The following is a 12,912-nucleotide window of genomic DNA, read 5'->3' as shown; positions in this document are numbered from 1 at the left end:
CGTGGCAAAATTTCAGGCTGTTAGCGATTAAGCATATATTAGCGCAAATTGTTAATTAGAAATAATAAGAAAAGTATAAACAGCATAAAAATTTGGGAACAAATCTTTAATATTATTTTGTTCCTATCCACTTTCCGTCAGGACATTCTGTATGAGTACCAACACATTCTTAGATTAGATAGAAAATGTAGAAATAATACAAATTATTGGCTTGAGTTGGTTTATAATTGTCTATTGTAGATGCTTTTATGTTTAATTTTTTGTGATTTTATTTTCCTGTACTTGGTTAAAATGATATTTATTCTTAATGTATTATAGGGAAATTCAAAATGGAACTAAAACATTGGAAGCAATATTGTACATAATGTAAATAGTGTGTGAAATGTATAATGGTGTTGCAAAACAATAAAAATGATTATTGAAAAAAAAAAAGAATTGTGCGCTATTGTGTGCGGGATTCATGAACATACAGTGCATAGAAAGGCAGTAATTAGCTCATGTAGCAGCCACAAGCAGAATGTGTCAATCCTGAGACAATGCTAATACATGCCTGAAATGGGTGATCCTCAGACAGTGCTAATACATGCCTGAAGTAGGTGACCCTCAGACAATGCTAATACATGCCTGAAGTGGGAGATCCTCAGACGATGCTAATACGTGCGTGATTAGCTGTGAGCCACCTCATGCAGCAAGCACCTTAATTATCAGTGCTGCACTGGCATACAGCTTTCATATATGTATCCCAGCCAGAGTATGTGAATTGGAAGATGTTCAGAAATCTTATATAATAAAAAGTGGCACACAAAAGAAGCAAACCTGGCTACAGAAAAAAAGGATACTAAAGAAAATATAATGGTGGTTAAAATAAAAAAAGACATTGGAGAACTTGTATACAGAAAGAAAAACTGAGTGTGTATCATTTGTTTTATTCTTCTCAGATGTTTTGTATTAGCAGATTTTTTTTCTTTGTAGAATGTTAAACATGTGATTTTGCAGTTTGTGTTATGGCCATTTAATTTAAAGGAATGAAAGAAAGTCACACCTACTCTTTTTACTATGCAGTGTGGGTTTTCTTTACAGCCAGTTATGCTACCATTAACTCCAGTAGATAGTACCTTGGTTTAATATCTGATCTGAAGGATAACACCTCAGCACTGTAGCATTCCCTTGTGCTGCATTACTGTGTTAAGTATTTGAAAATAAAAACAAGCACCAGGTATGGGGATAGAACTCACTGTCTTCTGATTTTCCCAGCATCAAAAGTGAGTGTGATTCAGTGCAGAGTTGAACTAGCATTGTTAGCATGTATGAAAATTGCATGATTTGCACTTTTGTTGTTGACTATGAAGGCATCCACTTTATCAGTTTCATAGCTTCAACATGTAACCTGTTTATTATTGCAAGAATGCATTATCAGTAGAATAAAACTTGCCTCTCATTATATCTCATTAGACTTAGACATGATTCTAACCTAGAGGCATTGAGTTATAGTCCCACAAATTGTAGTTTTGCACCGTTTGCTCATCAGCCAAATGCATACAACAAATTGCTGAACTGGTCTTATCTTATTTGGTGAACAAAGCAAGAGGAGCACATTCCAAGTATGGTGTTAGAAACGGCCTCTATAAAAAGTATCAATCGCCTTTTGACATTCTCACCTCAGAGTTACTGCTGCAGTCTTACTATTGGCTTATGTGATGCTACAGTCCAATGCTATACTCCTAAACCCTAGGCCTCTAATCACAGTGGCCATCTGCAAAGTGTTTCATATAAGTACTATTGCAACGTCATATTTGTATTCATCACATGCAGGGCATTATTTTTTAATGAAATGTAATCTTCTATTTGCTATTAAGGCCAGTTCTTACAGGTAGGTCCAAGGATGATTCTATGCCATCACTTCATTTGCAAACAATATTGTCTTTAATTCATCCACATACTTAATTGCCACTGGACTACCAAAGATTAGATTCTTAGCTAGTAATAAACAATTCAGTATGATCCCAAAGGTAAAGCTACATGCACAGTTCACTATTTTCATGGGAGCTTGACATCTGGTTCTTAATGTACTATCATTAATTAGTCCGCTGTCTTAACTGTATACTATCTGCCTAACTGTATGCAATATTCCAACTTGTATGTGTCATTTAAATTCAGTAAGGACTTATCAGAGTCCTGTATATTTCAAAAATATCAAACTAGCACCTAACATTGTGTCCACAGACATATCAGCATGGTGCAACAAGTGTAACTGTTATGAAACCATGAAACTCACACTTCAAAAGGTATGGCAATGCTCAGGTAGTTCAGCAATCAAATTCTCATCATGGTACATGATCAGTATTTACTCCACCATCACCACCACAATCATAGTTTGTAGCCATATATGCTACTTCTAAAGAAGGCAATGGATCAGCCCATTCCCAGACCTTAACACCTTTCTCTTCCTCATGGATTAATTCATAAGTTTCAGGGAATAAGCTTTCCCTCACTCACACTTTCTTTACCAACATTTTTTAAAGTCTTCATTGGGAGTTTATAAGGAACTGATTTTTCTTTCTTTTTACTTTAAACTTATCTCCATTGTAATAATCATTCACATTTGCGTATGTTGCCATTTGTATACTTCACCAGCTGTAGATACTTGTGGTTAAGAACATTTTGAAAATATAGGCGCTTTCTTATCCCAGACAGGATATCAAATATGAGTTTAAACACACTGTATTGAAAAAAAAATCATTTGAGCAGCATCTTCCCTCATGTCTCAGACCAATATTTGACTCAGCTGACAGTTAAGTAATAGTGCCTGGCAGATTGGTCAGTATACAGGAACAGTGGACTGCCCAGAATTGTTCTTAGGTCTGAAGCTGCAGACAGATGGCTTTATTGTCAATGGGGGTTCAGTATTCTCCAATATCACTTGCCCAAGAGGATATTATTATGCTTAGAAGATGGACTAGCTATGAGGCTATTTAAATGCTAAATATTATATAGTATTTTGAGGACAAATAGTTCCTTCCTCTGAGCCATCATTCTCTGGTTCTTTTATGAAAAAGATGTGACATCATGTCTTGAAGCACAATAAAGGACAGGCATATAACATGCAGGTATTCCTGCTGGGGAATGTAAGACTGAAGGAAATTATGGAAAGTATGATACTATACCTTGTACTGCAGCAGTGCTCCTCTTATGATACATGCCTTCTTCCCCTTTTCAGACGTCCAACAATCTCAGGGAGTCACCATGAATCTACACAAACTGCAGGAGGCAAGGATAACACAATTTGCAAAAAGTCAGAGCTGTTTACATCACAGACAGAAGTAGTAGCACAGACAGGCTAGTGACATACTTGAAACGTGTGCACAGATCATTTGAACCACAGGTTTTGGAAAATAAGTTGTTTACATGAAAGATTCTGACTACTAGTAAACAGATATTTCAGAACAAAATGTAATTAAATAATGGGTTAATATAATGTTTTTCTACATCATTTGTCTTACCCTCATGCCTGTCATGAGGGGTGTTTCCATTATGGTCTTAAATGGGCACCTGTATGACCGCAGTAGTACCCTACGTCCTCCTTCTGGCATGTGGAGGATCCCACATGCACAACCCATAAAAACTACACTCACAAGCATGTGCATGCCAAACCTATGTCCCATGGTCTTACAGCCATTGGTGTTGTGCAGGCATACAGGCCAAATGGCAAGCGTTAAACATCGAGACCAGTTTTAAATACATGGAGCTGATAGTGGATTTTTTTAGACTGGAAGAGAAAGAAATAGCCAATCAAATTAAGCTGAAACAAACCCAACTGGAAAGTATGGATCTTTCGGAGCCATGCCTTAATAGATTGGAGACGTTAAAGTTTAATTTAAACATTTATCATAACAAATAAAGACAACAGAAAATACAAAAGCTAACCAGAGACATTTCGATTTTAGAAATGGTAGAATCTTTGAATGGCCTAAGGATGAAAGGCCGCATATTACTAATCAACAGCCAAGAAATTCTTCTCGCAATAAGCCCCTAGCGGGAAACAAAACATCAATATCCCACACTAGCAGTGTTATTTCTAATGCTAATATGGAAAAAGATGCAGGAAACCAGCCATTCGCCACTAACAACAATAAAATAAGGTTGATTAATGTGTCCGAGGATGGAGAAAGGGCTTCAACATCTTTAATAGGTTCTAAACCTAAGGCAAATGCTCAACATGCACCTATTATACATAATTTGCTGTTTTTTTTTTTTTACTCAAACTTTGCAATGGCAATCCAGATCCAGCAGCCAAGAGAGAAAGAGAAAGAAAATATGAATCAATACTCTCAGTTAGTAGTGAATTTATCTAAAGTTAATCTTAGTAAACAACAACTACAGTTATCAAACAGATAGCATACTTTCATACCCTCCCTTTCATCTGACTTAAGTGAATTTGTGTTGGACATAAAATATTTTGGCAGACATGTAACGTTAAGGAATATCTTTGGCAACCAACCAAAACCTTTCGGAACAATTTTGAAAAAAACTAGCACTTTTGTCCCAACTAATCATCCCACAGTGGATCTTTTTGTAAAGCTTTGTGTGAATGAAGTAGAGAAATTAAGACAAGGGAATGCAAAAACATCACGGTTTCACAATATCACCAAGAAAGTGAAGAAAGCATTACTGCAGTTACAGACCAATCAGGAGATTGTGTTTAAACCTTCCAATAAAGGTGGAGCCATAGTGGTATTAGATGCACACTGGTATCGGGATGCAATGGAATCTATGTTAAGTGATGATAAAACTTATATGAGAATAAGTAAATCTGATGTAGAATTTCCAGGTTCAAAGATGACTTATATGACATCTTGATGCAAGGACATTTAAGTGAAGAGCTTTTTAATTTTTTTGAAGTCTCTTCTCCTACTATACCCTCCATCGGTGGATTACCCAAAATCCACAAAGACATCATGAATCCTCCACTACGACCTATAGTAGCTGGTCATGGCTGGATCACTGAAGCTCTATGTATGTTGAAAAAGAATTAAGAACACTTCTAGTGGACATTCCGATGGTCCTGAAAGACACTGGAGCTTTTCTCAATCAGTTTGGCTCAGTGGTTGATCAGTTAACGAAACACACCGGTATTACATTTGTAACTATGCATATCTACAGTCTCTTTACCTCTATTCCCAATGACTATGGCATCAAGTCTATTAGGCATTTATGTAGAAGATTAGCACACAACTTGGATTTTGATTTAATTTGCTCTTTACTTGAACTAATATTAGAAAATAACATCTTGTTCTATGGCAAACAATACTATTGGCATTGTTGGGGAGTTGCCATGGGCACACCATGTGCCAATAGTTACTCAAACCTTGTTCTTTCCGAATGGGAGAACAAGTTTGTTTTGAATGCTACAAATCCTTGGTTTTCCAATGTGCGATATTACGGCCGTTTTGTTGATGATGTTTTTGTGTTGTGGAGAGGTGACCTTAGCCAGTTACAGGATTTTGTGAATTACCTAAATGAGACTACCACTTTTTTCATCTTCACATATCAAAGTTCAATGAAGAGCATGGACTTCCTTGATGTAAGAATATTTTTTGATTCCGAAGGAAAAATTGGAACTACTATACACAGAAAAGAAACATGGAAAAATCATTACTTACATAAAAGCAGTTTACACCCCAAACATATTTCTAAAAAACATCATGGAAAATGAGTTAACCAGAATTTCTCATCTAAGCGCTGAAGATTCTGATTATGTGAAGGAAACTAGACACAATCTAATTTATTGGCCAGGGGCTATTCTGTTAAGGATATTGCTATTAATACAGACAGCCTAACTGATCTAAGAAAAAACAAAGGTTTTCCACATGTTCGTAAGAGACATAATAACAGCAATATGCCTTCTGCAAATTCTAAATCAGATCATCAAAGAATTAATTTGACTTTAACTTTTGCGAATGACAATAATCATGTCTGTGAAATCATAAAAAATTATTGGCCAATCCTAACACAAGTTGCTAAACTTCGTAACATTGTAGGAGATATGCCTAAGTTTAATTTTAAAACCAAGAATATCAAATGTTTATTGTGTCTTAAAGACGGCTTTCCACCTACTAATGTGAGAAACAAAAAGGGAACTTTTTGATGTAATAAATGCTTAGCTTGTGAAAGCATTGATACAGCCAATTATTTCATCCATCCTGTGAAAGGCCATGAATATTTTTTCTCATGCTATGTAGACTGTAATACACAACACTTAGTCTATCTTGCTTCTTGTCAAGGCTGCAATGCATATTATGTGGGGAAAACAGATCAAAGATTCAAGGACAGAATTTTGAAACATCTTCGTGATATCCGTAACATGGACATAAAGAATGCCCTTGCTGAACATATAATACAGTTTCCCACACATAGTTTTAAGTTCAAAGGTGTTCAAAATACATATCAGGATTTAAAGTAAGGTGATATTTCCAATCTTACTGAGAAAAATGAAACTAAATGGATTATCAACCTAACGGCAGATAAGCCACCCGGCTTAAATGCAATAGTGCCATTGAGACCTATGCTGAAAAATAGGCGTTTTGTGATTGGATAAATGGAAGGTGTGCTCTTCTTCACTTATGCTGATTGGATGATGAATCATTGGCTGCAAGCAGAGGTGTTGTCTGTTATTTTACATCTGATTGGTTATCTTCTTTTTAATCAAAAAGTTTCCCATATACGATCTGAAGAAGGAGAAATCTAAAAGCGCTTATCATTTCGATACTGAAGGGAACTTTATTATGTTTTATCACACTTCCATTCTGAGTTTTAATTGTTCATTAAAAGGACTTTTTATTGTGCATTTGTACGTCTCTGTGGTGGTGTTACAGGATTTTTGCTTGCTATTTTGGATTCTACTGGTACACCTTTGGCAGTTACAGGTATTTTATTTCTTTCCAGTACCTCCAATCAGGATAGGGCTCTCACCTTCCCTTGCCCAGTTGTTCCAATACCCAACCAACTAATCAAACTCGAATCAGCTGGATGGAAGTCAGATATTTACCCTGCTACAACACAGAGCTAGGACAGGTTATTATAATGTTTTGCAATGAAGAGAAAAGCTTAAACTTACCAGTAACTTAGGAGCAGTTATATATTTTTTCTTATTCCATGTCTATAATCCTAGGAATGCAGTCACTTAATGCAAAAGTAGAGAGAAAAATGTACAGCTGCAATGACCTAACTTCCTCCAAATAAAAAACAATACAAAAGACTTGCATTTTGACTGCTTTATTGAAAATGTCATCTCCAGTATTCAGCAACCAATTGTTTGTAACAGATAACATTCAAATACCAAAACTGTAAATGTAATTCTAAACACCAAATGAACATATTCAGTTAATGCTGGTGTCCATCCACTCTGCCTGTTCTGGTCAGCTCCTCTCAACAACCAGGTGGCATACACAGTGCCTCCACCATGTGCTCTGATTTTCATATCCATACTTTGGGTCTATATCATATATTCGAAATTCCAAAATGTCGAACACCATATGTTTGAACTTGGAATTTCGAATATTGAATCATATATTCGAAATTCCAAAATGTCGAACACCATATGTTTGAACTTGGAATTTCGAATATTGAATCATATATTCGAAATTCCAAAATGTCGAACACCATATGTTCGAACTTGGAATTTCGAATATTGAAAACATCGAAAGCTCAGAATAGAGAATTTTTTCCCAGGGAAAAAATTTGCTCTTCCGAGAAACATATACACAACACAAGCACACCAAAATAAATAAACCACACACATACAGTTAACAAAACCCAACTCCACACTAAACCACACATACATTACTAACTATCCACTTACCTTAACCCGCACCCTAACCCTAAGGTTCGTAACTATCGCACACATACCCTACGCAACTATACACAAACAAAGCAATAAATACACACACATACAGTTAACAAAATACAACCCTACACTACACCATACATACATTACCAGCTATCCACTTACCTTAACCCTCACCCTAACCCTAAGGTCCGTAACTCTCGCACCACAGTGGATGAAATAGCGAAGCCACGGAATGGCCCACTGAAATCTTGCCCTAGGTAAGATTTTGATGTTCCGGGGCTTCGCTATTTTCAACATTCGATGTTTTGGGTCCGACGATTTGACGTTTGGCATTTTACGTGTTCAGAATTTTGATATAGACCCCATACTTTCTATCTTTTAGGAATATAACAACTATCTGCAGTTCAGAAAAGCAAGAAGGGGTGAAATGGGGGAAAAAGGCCACCAAGATCCACATCTACTGACATGTTCTACATTCTGTTCCCCACTTGTTTGACTGACTACCTTCTCCAGAGCCAGGATATGCATCTTAATATGCATGAACAGTTATAATTTATCCTGTTCAGAGAATGCGAACTGTAGATTAAACAGATCCCAGCCAAGGTCATTCAAGTGAATGCCATCAGGCTGATAAAAATCTGCATCCAGTTTTTCCAAAGTGTAGTGTTCTGTTACCAAAATAAATAAATAAACTATGTAGCTGCTCTGGCTATGATTCAAGAAACATCAAGAAGATTTAATTGCCACTGTTTTGTGGGCAGTTTTCATAAAGGTCTTGGCAAGATATCTGACCATCCCATGTATATAATGGGAACCTTCTGCAAAAAATGGCAAAGTCTGTTAAAATTTTACCAAGCAAAGTCCATTTTTGGATGGAACAGAGGCATTTGCCACCCAAATTAATTTTAATGACATCAGGTACTTTGTTAAAAGAGATAAAATTCTGGATGGCCGGCAACAATTGGTGCCAGGATAAACCATGGTACCTTACCCATTTAACAGTCCACTGAGAAGGTGTGAAACCAAGATTCAGTCCATTAGGTCCGATAGATGCTCTGCAGGCTGCTCTGGCGATGGAGTGGCCTATGACCAGCAGCAAGCATGGAGCTCCCAAAGGAAGATACAAACATGAGCATCTAATGTAACTAAGTAAAGCATCTGATTTCCATCTTCCTGTGCATTGTATCAGTTTCACTGATTGCTCTGCCCTAGCTAAATCAGAGACTCTCCCTATTCTAAAAGAATGGGAACTGTACCCCTCATGGGTGATACCCTGGGAATTCAAAGCTTTCTTTAACATGGTATTAGCATCTGCTGGTGACAACGGTTGACCATTTTGTTGTTGGGAAACCAAACCTTGAGGCAAAGCTTGGCCTGACATTTTTTGAAAACCATAGCCTAATAAACCAGACATAAAACTAAGGTCTCTAATTTCTATAACAAAATTTGACAACCACCTCTGACTTGGTCTATTTTGACCATAATGCTATAGCTGACAATTTTTGTTGCAATACAAACAACCTCGAGACTGATTGTACCTTGTTTCTCCAAGAAATTACCACAAACAATTTTGTCACCATCATATCACCCAACATAGAAACAACAGTAACTTACTGATTCTGAAAGCCCCACCATAAAGCCATGTATGTAATGTTGCCTATAATACCAGGGAATGAAATTTACTAAATGGCACCAACATTAATTTTATTATTACAGGTAAAAGTTGAGACCCTACTGGCTTCAATCTCTGCAGTCTACATTCATGTGACTCCAACCTTTCTATAACTTGATGCTGACTCAATGTTGCATCAAACTGTGCAGGCCAAAGCATCTGGCTAACCATTCTATTGCTGTGATTTGTACATGAAGGTAGATATGGGAGTCACCAAACTGGCACTTGTGCATAACATACTGGGTCATGGTATCCAAGGACCAATGCCTAACTTTTAGTGATGAATACAAAAACATTTTTGAATTTCAGTAATGCAACAGCATAAGATCTTCTGGTGTTGGATTCTTCCCCAAGGAGCCATATTTGTGGAGGGATGGAAGTGGTAAAATACTGAGCTTCTGGAGCCAGTGCTCAAAAACTGGAAACCTGGAGATGGGATAAACTGTCAGCTATGTCATTAGAACACCCAGCACATGTTTAGCAGAGAATGAGAGAGTGATTTCCAAGCTAATTAATACTAGCAATTTCAAGACTGATTGTACCTTGTTTGATTGAGATGATCTGGTTAACAGGATTTGGGCAACAGCTTGCTTGGCAGATTGCAAAATTATTGTCTTGTCCTTCAAGTGTTCCTGCCAAATGAACAGTGCCACCCAAATTGGCATGATTTCCTTGAATATGATGTCATTGTTGACCTGTCCAGCTGTGAAGTAGGCCAGCTAATTGAAAACTGTCTACCTCCAAAGTAACCACCCATTCCTGAACCCAGATCTGCATCAGTGAAAAGCTAAAGTGAGTCGGATGAAACCAGTCTGACTGACAAAATGTGACCCCACTGAAGGATATTTTCCATTAACGTAACTCAACTTTCACTCTTTTTGGAATCTGAACCCAGTGGTGGTTTTTTTTACTCCCCTCTTAAGAGATTAGTCAAAGACCTTGCAAAGGATCTAGCTGGGGGGATTACTCTGCTGGTGAAATTGAGTAATCGATTAAGTAACAAGACTGCACCCACCCTAGCCTTGCAACCTCCAAAGAATTCATCAGTAACAGACTTCAGTTGCTGTATCTTGTTGATGGGTAGTCTGAATGCTTGACTAACCACATCTAATTCTAAATCTTAAAAGGTAATGCAGCAATCTGGTATTACCCTTGGCCAGAGGAACCCCAAGATGATCGCATAATTCAATGAAATTGTCCATACCTGCCCTGGTACCTTGCTCTCCTTCACATATAATGAGAAAATCATAAAGATAATGAATTGCAACTTGATTTTTTTAATCTTAGTTGCCAGCACCAATGTAAAGCTGTGGTATATGGCTCGAAGATATCACAAGTGGCTGAACAACCCATTGTCATGGCTCTATCAAAATACAGATGATCCTGGAAAGAAAAAACTAGCCTTGGCCAATCTTGTTCTCAGATGGACAAGTCAAAAGTTGATTTAATATCAAGCTTAGTTAACCAAGGCCCGTTAAATTTCCTAACCATGACTGCTGCTGTCTTATCAAGAGTGGCATATTTCATCCTTGTGCTGTCTTTGGAAATAAAATCACTGATAGATGATCTAGGTGGTGAGGAAAGGTTATGAATTAGGTAAAATTCACCTTCTTTTTTTTTTGTTGGTGCAAAAAAAAAAAATGAGTGAAGTCATAAACTGATTCTGTGGTAACTCAGTAAACAGACCAGTCATCCTTTGTACCTGTAGCTCTTTGGTGCCCTTCCCAAGAGCAGACTTCAAATTTTTGATCATTGTGTTGTTAAAGGGGCATTGGATTCTAAAGAAAAACCTTGAAATAACATCATCGCAGCCTTGTAGTTTGGATAACCTTCCAGCTCTTAAGCGAGGAAATCTACTTTAACGGGTTCGTATGTCATTTTGGTGCTGTTGGTGCCAAAGAAATGAAACATCTCTGCTGGCTCAAAAGGAACCTCTCCCTCAAAAGGGCCCTATCTGTTTCAGTGGGGAGAACTTGTCACCATTATGTACCTCTGGGACTAGACTAGACTGTATTGGCTCAGCTTTTGCAAGCAATTAAAGGCTAGGTGAGCTTTACACCACTATAAGAATATAAATGAGAGAAACAACAAGTAGGCCAAAACAATTTCTGCTATTAAAAGACTAAAAGGTTTTAGTGATCTGAATGTCCAAACTGTTGTCTTGGATGTTATAAGAGGTTCTACCTAACATGGCGCTCAACCAAGAGTCAGGGTGACAGTGATCACTTATTGCATGCTTTTAACATCCTGAACCTCTGGCCATAACCTAACCATGCCACACCCTCTCGAACATGATGCACCTCTCTGATGGTCAATAGAAAAGAAATCAAAGACAAGGACAATTGATGATAATTCTCTATAAGTACTGTCATGAAAATTAAGAAACGTGCATCCCAAGAATGCTACTTCTTCTGGGTCTTCCTATTGTTGGGCAGCTTTCCTTGCACAACCAAAGCAACTAATAAATCTTTAGACCCTGGCCTCCAGTAGCCTTTGAATTCCGGCAGTATCTGACAAATCAAATATATCTATGTATGGTACCCTAGCAATTTTGTCTTCTATAGCTTTTGTGATGTGAACCGTTGTGTGTGACCCCAGAGATTTGCCCACTTCCAATAAACTGGCAGTTGGGTTTATTGTTAAAACTATTGGTGACAATAAATTATGACTCAAGATTTCAGACTTGAGCATTTGCCCTGTGCCTTCAGCTGAATTCCTCATAAAGACAGGTACTGATTTCCTTAAATTAGATGAAGATGGGGTAGCCAGTTGGGCAATATTGATAACTTCACCCTGCTTTGGCACTATAGAAGACTTGAACCTTTTTTCTAGAACTAAGTCAAATAACTTGCCCCTACTGGTGTTAGGGAGGAAATTCTAAAAATTCTTGTAGGTACTCATCCTGGGTCTGATTAGCCAAAAACTCTACCTGTCTATTGAATTCACCAAGGGGGTCCTCATTACCTTGTTCACCTATGGCCACTGCTGGTAATGCCATCTTAGTTTGAGTTTCTACTTCTGAAGAAATCTCCATGGTCTTCTGATGTCTGTGCCTATTCTTGGCTGGGGCTTTCGATGACTGAGAGGAATCTAATTTAACTGCCACATGACTTCTCTTGCTACACAATAGCACCATGGTATTCTCCACGTTCAAATCTTGGGAATGGTCCTCTGCTTCCACAGTTATTTTGGCTCAACACAACATCAATGTCTGAAAGGTTAAGGAACCTGTGAAGAAAACACAAAATCAAAATATGTTTCACATAAGCTAATTAAATATCTTCTACATAAACAACCCCACCTCGGACAGTACCCATGATTTTCCGTTTTATGCATGGGGAGGGAAAGGGGGTTATGATAAAGAGGCTTTATTACTAAGAATTATTATTATAAT

Source organism: Protopterus annectens, chromosome 4.part1, assembly GCF_019279795.1.
Source record: "Protopterus annectens isolate FY-2018-M chromosome 4.part1, PAN1.0, whole genome shotgun sequence".
Classification (NCBI taxonomy): Eukaryota; Metazoa; Chordata; order Ceratodontiformes; family Protopteridae; genus Protopterus; species Protopterus annectens.
Note: the sequence above shows the minus strand (reverse complement) of the source record.